Source organism: Vanessa atalanta, chromosome 11 (assembly GCF_905147765.1).
Source record: "Vanessa atalanta chromosome 11, ilVanAtal1.2, whole genome shotgun sequence".
NCBI lineage: Eukaryota > Metazoa > Arthropoda > Insecta > Lepidoptera > Nymphalidae > Vanessa > Vanessa atalanta.
Genome location: NC_061881.1, coordinates 8,078,421 through 8,096,398, shown reverse-complemented (window position 1 = coordinate 8,096,398; position 17,978 = coordinate 8,078,421). Strand labels below are relative to the sequence as shown.

General features: G+C 31.2%; 1 protein-coding gene across 1 annotated transcript in view; it reads right to left on the bottom strand.

Moving 5' to 3' along the window:
- LOC125067482 (suppressor of lurcher protein 1) overlaps positions 1-17,978 on the bottom strand; it is a 229,540-nt gene that overhangs the window by 10,641 nt on the left and 200,921 nt on the right. The gene's annotated exons all lie outside the window — the stretch shown is intronic.

The following is a 17,978-nucleotide window of genomic DNA, read 5'->3' as shown; positions in this document are numbered from 1 at the left end:
GGTCTTTAGTTCATTGTTATATTTTTTAGACTCTAGACTTCGTACTCACTTGATTCAATATATACATACACGGTATATTTAATCGTCAGTAGGGCAACGAACGCCACTGGTAAGATTCGAATTTAGGTTTTTCATTGTTAATGTACGAGTGGGACTAAGAAAGATAGGGTTGGCACTTTGTATATTATGTTAGGGGTGCTACTTATAATATGCAGCGCCTATTATATATATATATATATATATATATATATATATATATTACCTGGATGAATTAAAATATCAATCAATTTTTTGAATCTTTATTTGAGTAATGTCTTCAGAGGACTCTTGAACACGAATTACCATCGGTTCGGAATAATATGTATGACTATTGAGTTACATAGATAATTAAAGACAATTATTTTTTATTTATCCTTCGTGGTAATAAACTAATACTAACTCCATGCTTTAAATAAGTTTTTTAGAAATAGTAGTATGTAGTATGTATGTATGTAGTAGATGTTTAAGTATAGTGGTAACTATTACCCCTAGAATATTCCGTAGCTAAATAGCGCCAGAAACGTTGGAACTACTATTATGTCAAACCGGATCACAACAACACAAGTATCGTTTGGCGGTAAAATATGTTATGAGTTACTACCCAGATGAGCTAAGTAAAGTCATATATAGTAAAATGCTTAATCTTAATAATAAAAAAAATACAACGTAAACCGATATCCCAGTCGATGCGACTAAGTTTACATAAAAGCTTCCGGAATAGGCAAGCAGATGAAAGAGATAGAAAAAAAGTGAATTAATTAAGTAACAGATACATTGAAGTGCTCACGATGAAGCAAAATAAAGGCGCCGATATTAATTGAGTTATCGTTCCGACCCCGTCCCTCTTCACATCCCGTAACAATACATCGCTCGTCTATAACTAAGTATTACCTGCGATGCTTTACAGTGAGCTATGTTTGAACAAAATTAAATATTCTATTTTAATATGTACGTAAAAATCACAAATCAACAATTAAGGCTTATGGTTCGGTTGGCAATGAAGGTATTACTGCAGTGCTAATCTGTGTACTCACGTCATTTATCTTTTCTTTTTTTAAGTACATTGAAAAATGAAAAATTACAAAGAAAAAAAAACAACGGTGACTTGATAGTAAGTGGTCATCGACGCCCATAAAAATTGGCACGAATTAGTAGGTAGGTTATCTTCCCTTATTGCCACTGCGCTACCATCTGACCGTTATTGAGTTACACTGGTCCACTCACTCTTTCAAGCGAAACACAACGATACTATTATTACTAACTAACTAATGGAATGCTAATAATTGAACTACAGGTAATACTACATTTATATTTGTGTCGATAAAATATTGTAATTGATCGACTGAGCGTGTTTTGCAGTGAGTTTCGAGCTTTTTCTTTCAGAATAGTTCCATCAATTATTTCCCTCGTAATATAACGATAAGGTTTTCATGATTTCATGATAAGTAAATTTTTCAAGAAAATGAATATGTATTTGGACGATCGTATTTGTTTTGTTTTAGTCATATACTAGCCCATCTTAATCAAAGGTGCAACGGATGTAAAAAAACTGACCAAGACTTCGACCATGGGTAAAGTGCCCCAGAATCTGAAGAACTACATAGATCTAAAGAACATTGTTTGCTTTGCTTAAGAAAGGACTGGTCATATATAGTAATTTATAAAGAGTTGTACCTTTTTATGTACATTTGGGCATATTCAAAGGAGCTTCAAATTTTATATAGTATACCCCTTAGTTTTAAATATAAATACAGAGTGTTTGCTTACATATTTACAAACCAAAACTCGAGAAACTTTTCTTAAAATGAAACATTTTGTCGTCGAGGGAGGAATAAACAGTGCAAATACAGTATAACCACTGGAAACACCTTTAGGCTGTATCGTGTTTGCCGTTTTAAATTTTCAACGGCTTTCAAACTCTGCAAGGCTATCGCGTTTGTGTGTGTAAAACAAATTAATTATTCACACAGCCATATAGAACAAACGTAGAATATAAAGTTACAAACAACACGGTTTGATGTTAACTTTGTGTAATTTGTAAATGGATACGAGCATTAATAAACTGCTTTTTCGCGATTTCATCTGTGTGGAATTAAATAAAGAAATCATTTAGTATTTAGTACTGAAAGTTAAAATATTATATGTTTTTATAAAAGGTTTGTTAGAAATCACGATGGCGACCAATTACAAAGTCAAGTAGGTATTAGCTAGATATACTTATTATTAATAATTTGCTTGCTGTGCTTTTCAATTTTAGTATCTGTATGCGTAACAATTAGCAACAAAACCAACCACGTAGAAAATTCAAAATTCATCAAAGGTTTCCGCACGGTACGTGCAGTAAGTGTACACCAGTTTTCATGGGTACGCCACTCCGAGGTCCCGGGTTCGATTCCCGGCTGAGTCGATGTAGAAAAAGTTCATTAGTTTTCTATGTTGTCTTGGGTCTGGGTGTTTGTGGTACCGTCGTTACTTCTGATTTCCATAACACAAGTGCTTTAGCTTCTTACATTGGAATCAGAGTAATGTATGTGATGTTTTCCAATGTTTATTTATTTATTTTTATTTATTTAATTAATATGATATGAGGAAAGGGTGTAGGTATTTTGTATTCTATATTATTTTTTGTAAGTGGTTCAATGTGCTTACAAAATATAATGTTCGATTGAGTATTTTAAAAGCAAATTAACAAACTCATTTTTGCATTTAAGAATTATAGATATTTTAATATTTAAAGCTTTATTACAATAATATCTACCCGTCTATAAACAACTATTAGTTTGGAGCATATTCCACCACGCTGCTCCAATGCGGCAAATTCATGTGGCAGAATTTCGCTGACACATGCTGGTTTCCTCACGATGTTTTCCTTCACCGCTGAGCACGAGACGAATTATAAACACAAATTAAGCACATGAAAAATCCGTGGTGCTTGCCTGGGTTTGAACCCGCAATCATCGGTTAAGATGCAAGCGTTCTAACCACCGGGCCATCTAGCCTCAGTTTGATCATAAAAAGAAAATATCTTGTTTATGCCGGCTAGGAAAATCTAAATTTTCGGATTATATCTACTACAGTATACGCATTAAACTTCTTTAATCATTCATTTTATTCATAAAAAACCGCATTAAAATCCGTTATGTAATTTAGAAGATCTAAGCGTTCTGACGGCGGCAAGCGATTTCATGTAGTATGCTATGTAGTGATTCAATATTATTTAACACAGACTAACGTTATCTAGGAGGCCAACGGAAGTTGTGTACCATTGGGAATTTGGTTTAAGATATTCAATTTGTACGATATCAAACCGCCGTCGACAAGTTAATGCAAAATTACCTTAACCTCACTTTTGGATCCTTAAGGAATTAGCCATCTATATTTCTTGCCACTTATTTATGAAAATTATCCATTAAAATAAAAATGTAAGATACACGTTTGTAATTGCAACATTATTGGCCAGAGGACTTTATTTAAGGCGTAAATTAAAAGCCTTCGCGTATTAAAAATTTAGGAATGGGATAACCGAGATATTCAGGTATCGTTCTATTTGTTCGTGAAAATTTTAATTTGAAATATAAATTGAAACCATCGAATAAAGCAATTAATCAATAATTATTACAAGGGAATTGGACGTATTCTACTTTTACGGTTTTTCATATAATTAAATTTAATTAAATAGCGAATGTTTTTCATAGAGGCGTCCGACAAACATGTTAAGTTTATCTCTCGGGAGGCTAATCTTTCATTACGAAGCAAACATAACCCTGTCATGTTACAGAGCAATGTAATTTGTAGTAGGTATAATTATTACAGTAGATTCAGTGATATCAAGTCCGACAGGAGTATTTTTGAATTGTAACTATTCTGGGTGTAATATTAGTATAATTTTAAAATCAAATTTAAGTGCAACGCTTATACATGTAACATTTGGTGCAACGTTACACAGGCAAAAGTTTCATATCCGACTCTTTGCATGCTGTAGTAATAAAAAATAATAATAATAAAAGTTTTAAATACCTATACCTAGATATATTATGCAATTTTAATAATACAACGTGAAAATTAAAATACTTACGAGCCCTATATATCCACCCTCATTGCGAGCTCTTTTTAAGCGCGACGCATTATGACAAATCAGGCGTGAAAATTGCCAACTAAATATTGCTGGGTTACATTTAAACTTTTTCACGAGCAGAATTTAAAAGGCATATATTATTTTTGTCTGAAAATGCTACATGCGAAAATTTAAAAATGTTTTTTAAATGAAGACTTAAATATTATAGTATTATGTATATTGTATTAATGTAGTTCTTGAAAATTACGTTAGTATTAAAAATTTCAGCTCTGCTTTATAAAGTAGGTTATTGAACGCTTATTAAATTTACCGATATCAAAAGTCTCGTTTTGCATATGAAATGTTCGTGGTCTCCGTGATAAGGATAGGTATCTCATAAACGCTAAACACCCAGTAAAGCGTGTTAAAAAACAGCAATATATATGTGTGTGTATGATATACATACGCATAGTTGTACAGACATTTCATAAGCCAAACGATACGGGCTAGCGGTTGTCAACATTTTCAGTTGTTTTACATGGCGACATATGCGTTATTTATTCATGGCGGTTGTCCCCGACCTCTAGTTAATTATGACATGGATGTGGTTCGGCGAGCGCAACTTTCAAATTGGATTATTCGCGCCATCGCTCTCTGACTAGTTAACAATGAACTAGAAACCTTTTTTTGAAAACATAATTACCTTCCCCCCCTCCCTCCGTTTTTGGCGCTTCAAAGAGGGTTTATTACGTACGTTTACTGCTCGACCTGTTTTAAAAATTACACAGTGCCATATCTGTGTTATATTTACGTTTTTTGTAAAAGAAGAAATGACTAACTATGGAGTATATAGATATTAGTTAAAATGTATTAGTGGAGTATATAGATATATACCTAGTCTATTCCAACCACAAGAGGAAGAAAACCAAATAAACAACATTGGACATTGGATTGATTGAATTGCGATATCATTGGTCAACAGCTTGAGTAATCTATGATATTTATTATGGATTTTAGAAAAAAAATGTGTTTTGAACATCGACGAAACTGTTATTAGAACTTTGGAAGTAAAATTAGTGTTATAGCTGAGCTTTAAGCAAATCGCATGAAGTACGTAAATCTGAGATTTGTTTAGCTCCGTTTCTTCTTCTATTTAAATAGAATATAGAGAGGTAGACTTATTCAAATAGCTAGTTGATGTTGAATCAGACAAAGTTAACTCCGATCATACATCAATTATACTTCATATAAATTAAACTTACTTGGCGAATAATACTATGCTAATCACGAAAATGGTTTCCCTATGCAAATTGTAGTAGCTCAGAAAGATATGCTTGTTTTAAAAAGAGACCTAGAATGTTTTGTCTTCGCTTATGAATAGGATGTCGTCGCTATCTTGCGGAAATAAAATTGACCCATTAAATTCATCAAAAAACGCTTTACATTCGATAATTAATTTGAAAATATACATTATTAAAGCGAGAAATACAGGTCGTGCATATTTTATAAAATAAAACTAAGAGAGTTTGCAAATTTTCTAAATTGTGGCTTTGGCTACAGTTTATTACAAAGAGAAAGAAACCCACCGTTTGCCCAACTTCCGTGTTGGAAACAGAACACTGCAGCTCTACGGCAAAAGTTACGGCCAAGTTGACATTTCGCTTGATTTTGTCGCATTTCAGCCGTTTGTTTAGAACTTTAAAAATACTGTACTATTGTAAATAAAAGTTACGTCATTATTTAAAGAAAACTCAAAAATAAAATGATAACACCGGATTTATTAAAAATCATAACAATCTGTGGCAGAATTTATACTTCGATGTTTTTTTGCAAATTATTTATCGACGCCATTTTATTAAACATTTTTTGACAGGCACATTTACACGTTGAAATTCAAATTCGATTCACGTTCTACGCGGAGTGCTGAATTTATAAAAATTGAATTTTTATTTCGTTGTTATAAAGAGACGATAATTCCTTTGAGAGGATCGTTTCAGCTTATACATAATTTGAAATGCTTTTATAACGTCACATATACCATTTGCATCTACTTATCTCGTGTTTTAATGATCACTACGATGGCACTCAATAGATTGTTATTTACATAATAATACCTCGCTGGATTAATGTCTAGATCATCGGGCTATATATCCCCCTTTTCTCGTTGGAAAAACGCTCTTACATATTTTCTTCACATAAAGTGGAGTAGTATGTGGGACTCGAATGAGGCTAAAGCGGCTGATGCGCCAGAACATACCAGAATACCTACTTAAAAAACCTGCGGTACCCACTCCGTCTCTTAGGGTATCATAACTGGATTGCTTGCGCATGCTACCTTGACGATGTCCTACTACCCCTTGTTCAAATCAGATTAATAAAAGATAAAGATGTTCTGACAAGGAATTCATAGTAGCAGACAAGTTTACAAATATTTTGGTTTCTTACAATTATTTCTACATACTTTGGTATAAAATTAGAAAACTTTTATCAATTGTTAATATCCGATAAGTTAAAGGAATTACGCTTAATATTTTTTTTGGATCTTGAACGAAATAGACGATATAGACACCTTTTATTGTGTGACCATTGCGGAAAAATAATAATAACCAAAAGGGAGGACACTACATATTTTAAAAATACAAGCCTAAAGAGATCTTTTTATGACTCAGTTATAAAGAAACACAGATTGATAGACAAGTTCATTCGTTTCTTCATCATAATATCGCTCAATCGGTAAGTACAAATCTTTATTTCTCACTGAACAGCACAGAATAGTTAAAGTGTAAATTATTAGATCTACATGTATGGGTAAAGCTTGGTCAGGATTTTTGTTTCGAGCTTGAAACATAGAGCCCGGAACTTGGCTTAAATTGAACCAATACGATTACGTCAAAGAGCGCTCTTCGGATAAATTGGCTAATTTTATTGGTCTAATCGAATGTTCTGCAGTGTTCCACAACGCGAAATAGCTAGAATTTGCTGAAATATTTATTTTTTAAAAGGATTTTTTGGGTTTTAATCTTAAATAGTGCTCGTAATATACTTATGCATTAACCCGTTACCGAATGCAAGTGCATGTTAAATTATTTGTGTTCAGACTCATGTACAAATTTATTAACTTTAAAAATAATTTAATTTTTTGGTAATGCGGTCTTATTTAGTAAACAGTAGTTGTTGCCCGCGTCTTCGCTCTCGTTTATTGGTCAGGTGTTAGGCGTAAAAAGTAGCTTATGTTCTTCCCTATCTCTAATAATAAGAATAAATCAATTAGTTTGGCCGTGAAAGAGCAACAGATAGATAGACAGTGTTACTTTTCCATCTTAAATATTAGCATAGATTATTTTAACAAAATATTGAACTAAAGAAATTAGGAATTTTGACACAAACCACAGGATGATCATATAAAAACGTAAAGTTCATTAGAAAAAGTGCAAATGAATCTTCACAGCGAAGATTTATGTTAACGAGTTACGAATGTGAGCGTGGTAAAAAATTCCGGTCTCTTATATCAGTCCAATGATTTATGCTTCATCTCCAAGCATTTGTGTTTCGCTGTACGAATGTACGATTATCTTTTAGAAAATATTACGTTGGAGATACAACCAGGTCACGAGATTATTTTACATAATAAATTAGCTTGTTACGTTTGAGATGATAACCGTAATGTCATAAAAATATATAATTGTTTTACAAAATTACATATAATTCAACAGTTGAGGCATTCTCATTATGAGCTGTTATTGTTACCTATAGTGTATTCCAATGACAAGAGGACTAAAAAAACAAAACTTTGATATTGAGTCACATGACACCATTGATCATATCTAAAATATTCTATGGTATTCATTATGGAATCAATATTCTATAAAATAAAATTAATATGAGTATTTAAGCGGAATAGTGTTCGATTAAAAATAAAGATTTATTAATAATTGTCTGTACTGCAAAATATGTCAGAGTTATTAGCAAATCTCATAGAATGTTTAAATCTATTTATCTCCATCTTCTGCTCCTCTGAATACTTTGACGAAGTCATCACAGAACTTAAAATTTTCACTAAATATTTACACTTCATTTTAAAATGTTTTTTTTTTTTTTAAGTTTTAGTTTAGAACGCATTCCTATTTATGATAAAAACAAAAGAGAACAACCCTCAGAGATGAAATTTAAGTTTACATTGTACTATAAACGTGAAAAGAAACAATTCAAAATTGCAGGCAATGATGTTCTATTATTAGAATATCATTGATTACAGGTCTCACATTTCATCTTCATTTAATAGTTAATTATCATGTAAATGTTTTTATCAATCATTATTTTAATTTAATTTTATAACCTATAAATTTTATTACAATCCATGTTAAATAATTATATATGAAATGATATCACAATATTATTCAACTTTATTCTAAATATTTCTAGAAAATAATACGAAAATGTAACGAATGAACGTAAAGTTATGCAAGAATATTAAAATTTCAATTTACACTTAACCCATCCACTTTCAAAAGCGAAGTACGACACATATCCACGAGAGCTCGTTCTGTTTGTATACCTACGTCACACTCCTGCTCGCTGAATGGCTCATTTTTATTTACACGTGCTTGTCACCGTCGCGCGACTTTTATACTTTATTGGCTACCAAAAACTATTTGAATTTGGAACGGTTTCAATTCTTAAATTAAATAAATAGGCGAACTAAACAATATTTATAAACATTTTTGTTGTAAACGTGTTTACAAAAAAAAAATTGGTTGGTTAGATCTAAATTTGTCGAACGAATCTAAAAAAATTAACAAGTACATAAACACACATTCAAATTTAGAATATTTTTCCTATAAAAACTTAAAATCAGCAATATGGACTCTCAAAGATCGGAGTAGATAATTTAAACAAAATCGTATATATCTTCGAAAAGCATTAGTTGAAAATAATTCTTTCTATTTTATATTATCAAAATATATACACATTTTAGGTATACAATTACGTTCAAGATCAACATAATAAAATCTGTGCGTTATTGCTCATGGCATATCTTTGTTATGTTCAGAATAAACTAACATTGAGTTATAAAAAGTAATTTATGCAAATGCTATGGATTTCTTGGTCCACTATTGGCCGAAATTTTCTCAAGCGTTCATAAAAATATATATTTTATAGTAACTATTTTCGGAATCCTTTCCTAGAATTTCACTGCATACAGAGTAGACAGCCGTTTCTGCAGGTGGATGAATAATCCAAGGACCGATGCTCGATGTAACAGTAAAATGTTTAGCGTCAAGTTTAACTGCACATAAAACTTAAGATATATTTTAAACAATTGCCATGATTCAATTGAAATTTTAATGGCAAGAAATCAAGTAGCCATTTTCTATTTTATTATATCTAGTCTCGCCTCCGACAAAGTTGTTGAACTATTTATATTCTTACAACGAGTCTCGGTAGATAAAATAATTTTATATATTTTATGCATTAAAATACAAATTCAAAGCAACTTATTGATGTATATTTCTTGAATTAATAAATTTACAATTACTGAAAGCTACTAACAACTAAACAAAGAAAATATTGAAATAACTAATTGACAGTACGAATATTGAATAAGACTTTAGTATCTCAAAGTAATAATGTTTGCATAATTTATTTTGAAAATTCATATATGTATATCATAGGTTAGTTTACCTTATATGTCGAACTACAGATTTGTATTATGGATATATATTTACGTTGACAACAATATTTTTGGAATAATGCCCTCTCTCGTATTCGCGATAGAGTCGTATATTGTATAATACATGTAAGATATCCGTCTTCCCATCTCATCTTCAGCAACACGAAGTTAGATTAATTGGACTTTCCTTTGCTCAATTGTGTGCTATCATAGTATTGTAGTGGATGGTAAACCTTATGTATAAGTTTTACCGTAGTTTGAAAAGCGGTTTTAGAGTTTCAACGCTGCAATGGCGAGAAACTGGGAAATTTATTATTACAGCAAGACCATTTAACAACTCTTTTTATTATACCTTATAATTTTAACAAAAAAATGATAAGAATATATATTTGGAAATTTATTTTAAATAGTTATATATAGTATAGAATCATATGTTTGTGAGTATTAAATAAGTGTGTTAAGATAATCAAAAAGAAAACGATAACGACTTTTGAACACGATTGTAAATGTAAGTACCAAAACATTTTATAAAGTAAAGTAACAGCTTGTTTAAGTCCAAATGTTGGGCTATGGACTTAATATCATCTTTTAAAAGAACGTTCTTTGAATACACATGTAAGTAGCATATATAAATACTTGTAATTTTCTTCACGATATTTTCTTTCACCAGCGAGAACGAGAAGAATAAGAAAAAAGTACATAATAGCACGTAAAAATTAGTGGCGATCTGTATTTAAACCCGTAATATTTGGTTACGATTAACGTGTTCTAACCACTGAGCTATCTCTGTTAAAACTTTCCATAGGAGACTCGTATATCATAAAAATGTCTTCACAATGCAGACCGTGTCGGAGCGTATTATATTTATAGTTGTGTAAGCTTATGTGTAAAAATGTTAAAGCACATGCAATACAGACTGGCAATTGGGTTATTTGTCTTAGAAATCAGCAATATTAGAAATAAGAACCAACATTGGGATCTAAGATGTTACTAAGTATTGTTAGGCTTTAGAATAAATTATAAGTGGCACGCAAACGGGGTTCCACAAAGCTCTACTACCAAGTAAACATGGTGACACCAATTAAGCATTTTGCGTCAGATACGTTTCACTGAAACGTTACAATTTCAAAGTGAAAATGTAGCTCTTATCATGCCGAAAGATTTATAATAAAATAAATAAAATTATACGATAGCTTGATATTATCAGATAAAATAAATATGCAAAGAAGAACGTTGGGCGTCTCATTATTCGCAACGAAAAGCGTTAAAAATATGGGCGCAGACGGAGAAAATGCTTGGCGATATAAATATAGCATTATAAGGTTTTATATGATATTGTTTGCTCGTCCCGGCTTCGTCCGGTTAAAATAAGAATTTTATTTACTTCCAAATCGCAGATCTACCCACCTCATCTATCTCTCTCATCAATCTAATACATTTCAATGCAAACAAAAAAAAATTCAAAGAAATCGTTGAGAATTATTTATATACATATGTATAAATATATTTCGCTTTTTTATTATTATTTATTATTAAATTAACGTTACATGATAAAACCGATCCAATTCCAAGCAGGAGTCAAATGAAACTATTTTTTTTATACAGAGTTGATATGCAAAATAACAAACACATCCAAATATCAACTCAAAGTTATCAAGAATTTATTGATAGAAAACTCTAATAATTATTTTGACAAGATAGAGACATCGGGGTCTAAGGTCTTAAAATAAGGGAAACAGATGCATAAAATCGATTTGTAGATTTCGACAAATATCGATAACAGTATATATCTGGTATGAGAACGTAATATGAATTAAAAGCAAAGTGTAAACTATCACTATAGAGGGTTCCTTTAATACGCTAGTAAACTTAATAGAAAGAGTCCACTCGAACATTTCAGACCTCGATCAAAAGGAAAGTAGATTAAATCGAACCAATAGAATTACGTTGAACACCGATGGACTGATGAATCAGGTAATTTGATTGGTTAAATTGAAACTTCGCGAGATTTTGCTCAATGGTTAGCGATTATTTTACTCAAAGAAACGCAGAAATGCAGAAAGTGTATTATAATGAGGTATGCAAAAAGTATAAAATAACGAGACTAATTTATAAATGTTCAAGATTATTAAATCAAATAGTTATAATTATAGATTTATTGATAGCATGTTCATTTGAACATAGTCTAATAAAATTTGACAGAAGTCGAAATAAATCATAACTAAAATTGATTGACGCTGAGCAATTAGACCTAACGGACCTAATATTACTTCAAGGATCGAATACACAGTATTTTGATCAAACTTTAATAGCATTAACATACATATTGTATATGTGCACCACTCCATAATATTCTCAAGCTAATTGGAACTGTTATAAAATTTATAAAGTCTATACTCTATGGATCTTGTCTACATTTAATTAAAACTTCATCTTTAGTTCGTCCCTTTCTCTCAAACAGGCTAAATCAAGAGGCTCGGTTTGACTAAATAAATAATCATAACACTTCAGTTCTAAAGTGGAAACTATGAGAGATCGATAATACTGCAGGCTGTTAATCGGCTGTTTGAAAGTTAATATAATCAAATCGATTATTATTTTAATAAAATATTTATTTACATAGAAATTATAAACATTAAGTATACATAAGTATAAGATAAGAATTATTAACATATAAGTATTAAATTAGCGTAGAATGATGGCAAGAATTATTTTAATTATAAATATTTTTATTCTGAAATAAATTTTCAAATATTTTCGATTTTTAAATAGGATTGGATAAAAGAGTCATTTTGCTTCGATTAATATTGTTTAGAATATTTATTATTACATGTCATAATATAAATTTAACGCAGGTAAAACCGCGTCACAGCTGGTGAGAAATAAAAAACATTAGTTGGAAAATAATGATATAAAAAACTCTTTATTATTTCGTTTTAAGCGACATTTTTTCCTAATGACTTTCCATTTATATAATATCAACTTTCGTTAGTAACTTCCAACTCACTTATTAATGTAACTTTACGAACGCCTTGCCTTATAAATTTTAAATACAGCACTCAACAGGCATTTAATAAAAAACGCATAATGAATGAAGAGAATTCGTGCGATATATACAATAATACGATGTACTTATAGATGTATTCTACCGTTTTATTTACAGTGGTAATAAATCACTTCTTATTTTGACCGCATTATATTACCCACAGGCTCGTAACGGTACCTCATATTAAAAACTACCCATTTTATCGGAAAGAAAATATCTTATCAGTTTCATTCCGTGCCTTATATGTACATCATCAAGAAATATTATATATTTTCTAGGTGAATATAATACAGAAGTAGGTCACGAGATTAAAATTTTTCAACTTGCGATGGATTACCTACTGTTGGCAAATAAGCTTGTTAGTTGAAAAATAAAATAGAGCGTTTATTTTTCGACAACCATTAATAGTTATTGTTTTAAAAATGGAATATGTTTTATATAGAACTTTATAAAAGTGTTTTGAAACAAAGCGAATTTAAAAGAGTCTTGTATGATAGTTTAAAAGTACGCTTTATACGGACGCTCAAAACAATAAAATAAGAAAATCTAAACAAACAGATACTCTCACATATAAACTCATAAAACGATAAAGAAAAATAAAAAACACTAAAACTGCGGCATTATATTACCAAGGCTGTGTTTTTTCAACTGAAACTATTAAATAATGCGTAATTCAACTAGAAGTATATTTTTCAAATAATCAGCACCTAAGTGAAACGTAAATACTTAATAGGAAAATATGCTCATAGAACCGTTTCTCCTTGTTACATTAAGCTGGGATAATATTGTTAGTGCATAATTAAAAAACAATCTTTTTCATAAGTTTGTATGCCTATTTTCATACAAGATGGAGGGACAAATTGGCGAAAAAGGAGTTTTTATACATAAAGAGATTATTAGATTACCTTATAATCTTTTCTTGAGTGTACTTAAAAATATCATGTTTCAGTTATGTGTTTATCAGTACCTACCAACCTACTAGGTATGTACATATTTTTATTTTACAAATTGTGTGAAATAATTGTTATAATTTATAAATAAATTAAAAACACGTCTTTCTAAGAGAATTATTGCAAATGAGATAGTGTCATTAGTTTTCCACGCTCATTACTGCCTCTTACTTGTGTATCGAATTCAATTTATCATCATATCGGTTCACAATCCAGAAAGCTATGGCGTAATACACAAAACAGATTTGACAGATTTATTTTTGAAGTCGACTAAATAAGCTGACCTACTGACTGGCTGTTTTTGAATACAGCCTACACTAAATTAAATTTCAAGGACTTGTGACGCACGCTAAGTAAGGTTTTTCAGAGGGGGGCGTTGAAAATTCGTATGAGACTATTTAGTATGCTGAGGCAACTAAGCACACCTATTCAGTTTGCCTTGGGATATAACAAACATATAAGACTAAAAACTCACCATAATACAACTCAAACGCAAAGCGGATAGATAGTGCTGTATTTTGTCCACAAAACAAGAAATCGTGATGCCTTTTTCTATATTTTGAAAAGTGCATTCGTTTTGTAGATTGAAAGAATGGTAAAGCTCTTGAATCGAGATTATTTATGATACGGAAAGGTGTAGCTGAATGTTTTCACTAATGAGACTGTTTATTTTAAATGTTAATTTAGATGTTCTTTTAAAATACACGAACAGATTTTCTAAAAGCGGGTCAAGTGTGTCCGTCTCAGGCTACGGTTTCTTTTAAACATACCGTATAACTTACCTGGATTTTGTGGAGAAGGAATGAATTGCATCTTTGAAACAAGATACAGCTAAAATATATGCTTATCTAAGTATAATAAATATCAGGCATTCCTGCTTAATAAATCATATATTCCTAAAACATTTTGGGAAATCATAAATCAACGCTACAATAAATATATTTCCTTGATTCATAGATTTAAGCAAAGGGTAAGCGACGTAAAAAAAATATGGCAGGCATTTCGTTTATAATTGAATCTTAAATTAAAACACTGTTCTATGCGTTTTATAACTAAGCCATGAACATAATGGAGGACTCATTTAGAGGTCGATAACATCATAACGTTTATATCCTTTTATGAGACCCCAGGCGCTATTATCAGGAAATATGAAAAACGACCTGGTCATGCAATGTATGCGTTGTTTTAAAGAAAATGAACTTGAAACTTGGATATCGTCCAACACTTCTGCCAATAGCATTCTTAATCAAGACTGACGTGCTAGCTTATTATAATTTATCTTGATAAATTTGAGACTATTCGTCAAGATAAAATATAAAAAACGATCAAATTTAAGTTTCACAATTCTTTTTCCATTTACCTAGTCATAAACTGTGCTAATTGAAGTTCTGAAAATGTTTACCGTATTTAAAAAATAAATATGTAAATAAAATCGATTTTCGGGCTTCACGTCTGTTCAGGTTCAATTCATGTCAATGCAGATACAACAAGGTCAAACTTCAAAAATTTGCAATGTCGCTATAAAAAAGGTTATGTTTTAGGCTTCGGTTAAAGTGAAATAGATTCGATATAAAATTAGTACATCTAAGCGTGAGAGTTCGTATATTTGTCAAACCAACAATATAAGGAATTATTTTTACTTCTTACAATGTCAATGGGTATATGTGACCTGTGGTGGTTGGAAGTGTCCAATTATCAACACTATCACCACCACTCATTTTCCTAGACGGTAGTGCCTGGAATAATCCCCTATTACTTATTCTACCGCCAAACGCCAAAACTTTGTTACAGCTTAAAGGATGAGTAAGCCAGTGTAATGATGACAGATCGATATAAAGAATGGCTAAAAGATCTTACAGTGGAAGTGTCTATAGACGATGGTGATTACTGATTACTGATTACTGATTACTGACAAGGTAAATATTCGTCAGTATAACGATAAATAAATAAAAAATATATTTTTTGTATCATAAATATGATACTAAAACTTAAAAATAATATAAATCATGCAATGAATTTATTTTTCACTGCCTTTATGAATTAAACTAAAGCGTATATAATTTAAAGTTCTCATATATGAAAATCATATAAGTAAGTCGTGCTATTTGGCATCGTTTCTCACATAAGCGGTATTTACTTACATAATGAGACGCAATTAGTGAAATCGGGTCATTATCATTTCAGTCTTTATTTAAACATTTATCTGGTTCCTTGTTGATTGGACCGCAAAACCTGACGTACAAAATAATCTGACCTACATTTTTGTCAGAATTTTGCATTCTCGCAACACACATAAAATATTTTCATGACCGAATTTCAGCCACAGCTCCGGGAACCGATCTAAATTGTCAACTGAGAAGGAGATATTGTAGTGCACAAGAGTGTGCACAAATAAAGGTACTCACTCTTTCCCTTCACTCTTATAATCCGACGTGACGGTAATCCGACACGACCGGCGAGATATTAGGCACAGGAGTAAAGGCTTTACGTGTTTTCCTCGGAGTATTATGCCAATCTTCTAACTCTCCTGTTGGAGTGCCTGAGATATATCTTGACGGATAAAATTGGATAACTTTTATTGGTTCGACCCGTGCTATGCAGCCATACAACGAAACAATTATATATACTAGCACAGTGAAACTACAATAAAGCTACACTGCAGATGAAATATATTTTACAAAAGTATTTTCCTTATCAATATTGATACTGGTTTTAAGCATTAAACTAACAAGAAGTCTAAGCACGTATCGGTAAATAACCATTAGATAGATTTCAATGAAACGTATTTTTAATGACTCTTATATTCTTTATAATCTCAAAAGAATTTCCCAAGAGTAAGCAAATAGTTACTAGCAACACTTATTTTTCTGTACATTCGAAGAGTTAATCATCGAAGTTATAAACTTTCTTTGGAATTCACTTCTTATGATTACAATTTCAGTAGTAGTACAACGAGAAATGAAAAGAATTAGTATTTCTTGTTCCTCCAAAGCGATAGTAAAACTTCGGCAACAGACAAACAACTATTTTTAAAATGTCAGTGAATTTTCTTATGTTTAAAATATCTCGGATTTGCCTTTTATCTCAGTAATATATATGTGAATTATTTATGTTTGTGATTCTATGTCGTCAAAGTTAATTGGCAACCACATATCAATCTTTACTTTGTAAATTGGGATAAAGTATGAGATAAGTATGTTATTGGTCAAAAATACATGTATCCACCTCCATACTCATGCAGTAACTAGTTGTATCCCACGCCAACTCTCCTCCCCCCGTGATTTTTTCCGGGATAAAAAGTGGATTATATCACACTCCGGCCCATAAACTATCAACATCAATCACATCGATCTGTCGCTGCGTGAAAAAAAGGGACGAACCGATAAATTACCAAACACAATCTGACTTATTTTTCCTTTACTGTATTCAATTAGTACTGAGTTTGCATTCGTTGATACCAGCGAATACAATGTATTATATTCGTTGGTACAGTATATATAAATTTAATTGTATGTGATTATTAAATGTATACGATAGATGAAAAAGGGGAACCACGGAGTTTTTTGACACTTGCGAGGAGTCTATTAGGAGTCAGTGATTTCTTATTTTTTTCTTTTTAATTTAATACTATGCAAACTGATGGTAGACATTGGCTCCGTATGAAATTTTAAGCATTCCTTACATCGTCAATGCGCCATCAAACTTTGGAACTGAGATGTTATGTTCCTTGTGCCTATAATTACACTGGGTCACTCAACCTCCAAACTGTACCAACATTTGCTGTTTAGCGGTAGCATATATAACAAGTGGCTACTCAGATGAACTTGCACAAAGCCCTACGTTGTAGGGCCTAACACACCTACCACTACCAAATTATCAAAGATTGAAAAGTTCTTGTATGAACTTATTTGAATAGAGTATATTTTGAGTTTTATCTATATTCTATTAAATTGCCTTACAATATACCGAGCACGTGGCTCGGTATCTTATTCCATAACTTTAGTGTGGCACAGTTTTGCAATTCTCGAAGAAATTAGATTCATGAGATAGATTGTCTGTCAAGTTCCTAGCGTAGCGATGAAGCTATACGTCTTCTGTTGCAATTTGCTGCTGCATGAGAATAATCGATTACCGTAATTTATCTGATATAAAATAAATTTTAATTAGTTTTAAGTGCATACGTGTTTAATTAATTCTTTGGATGTTTTATTCCACCTA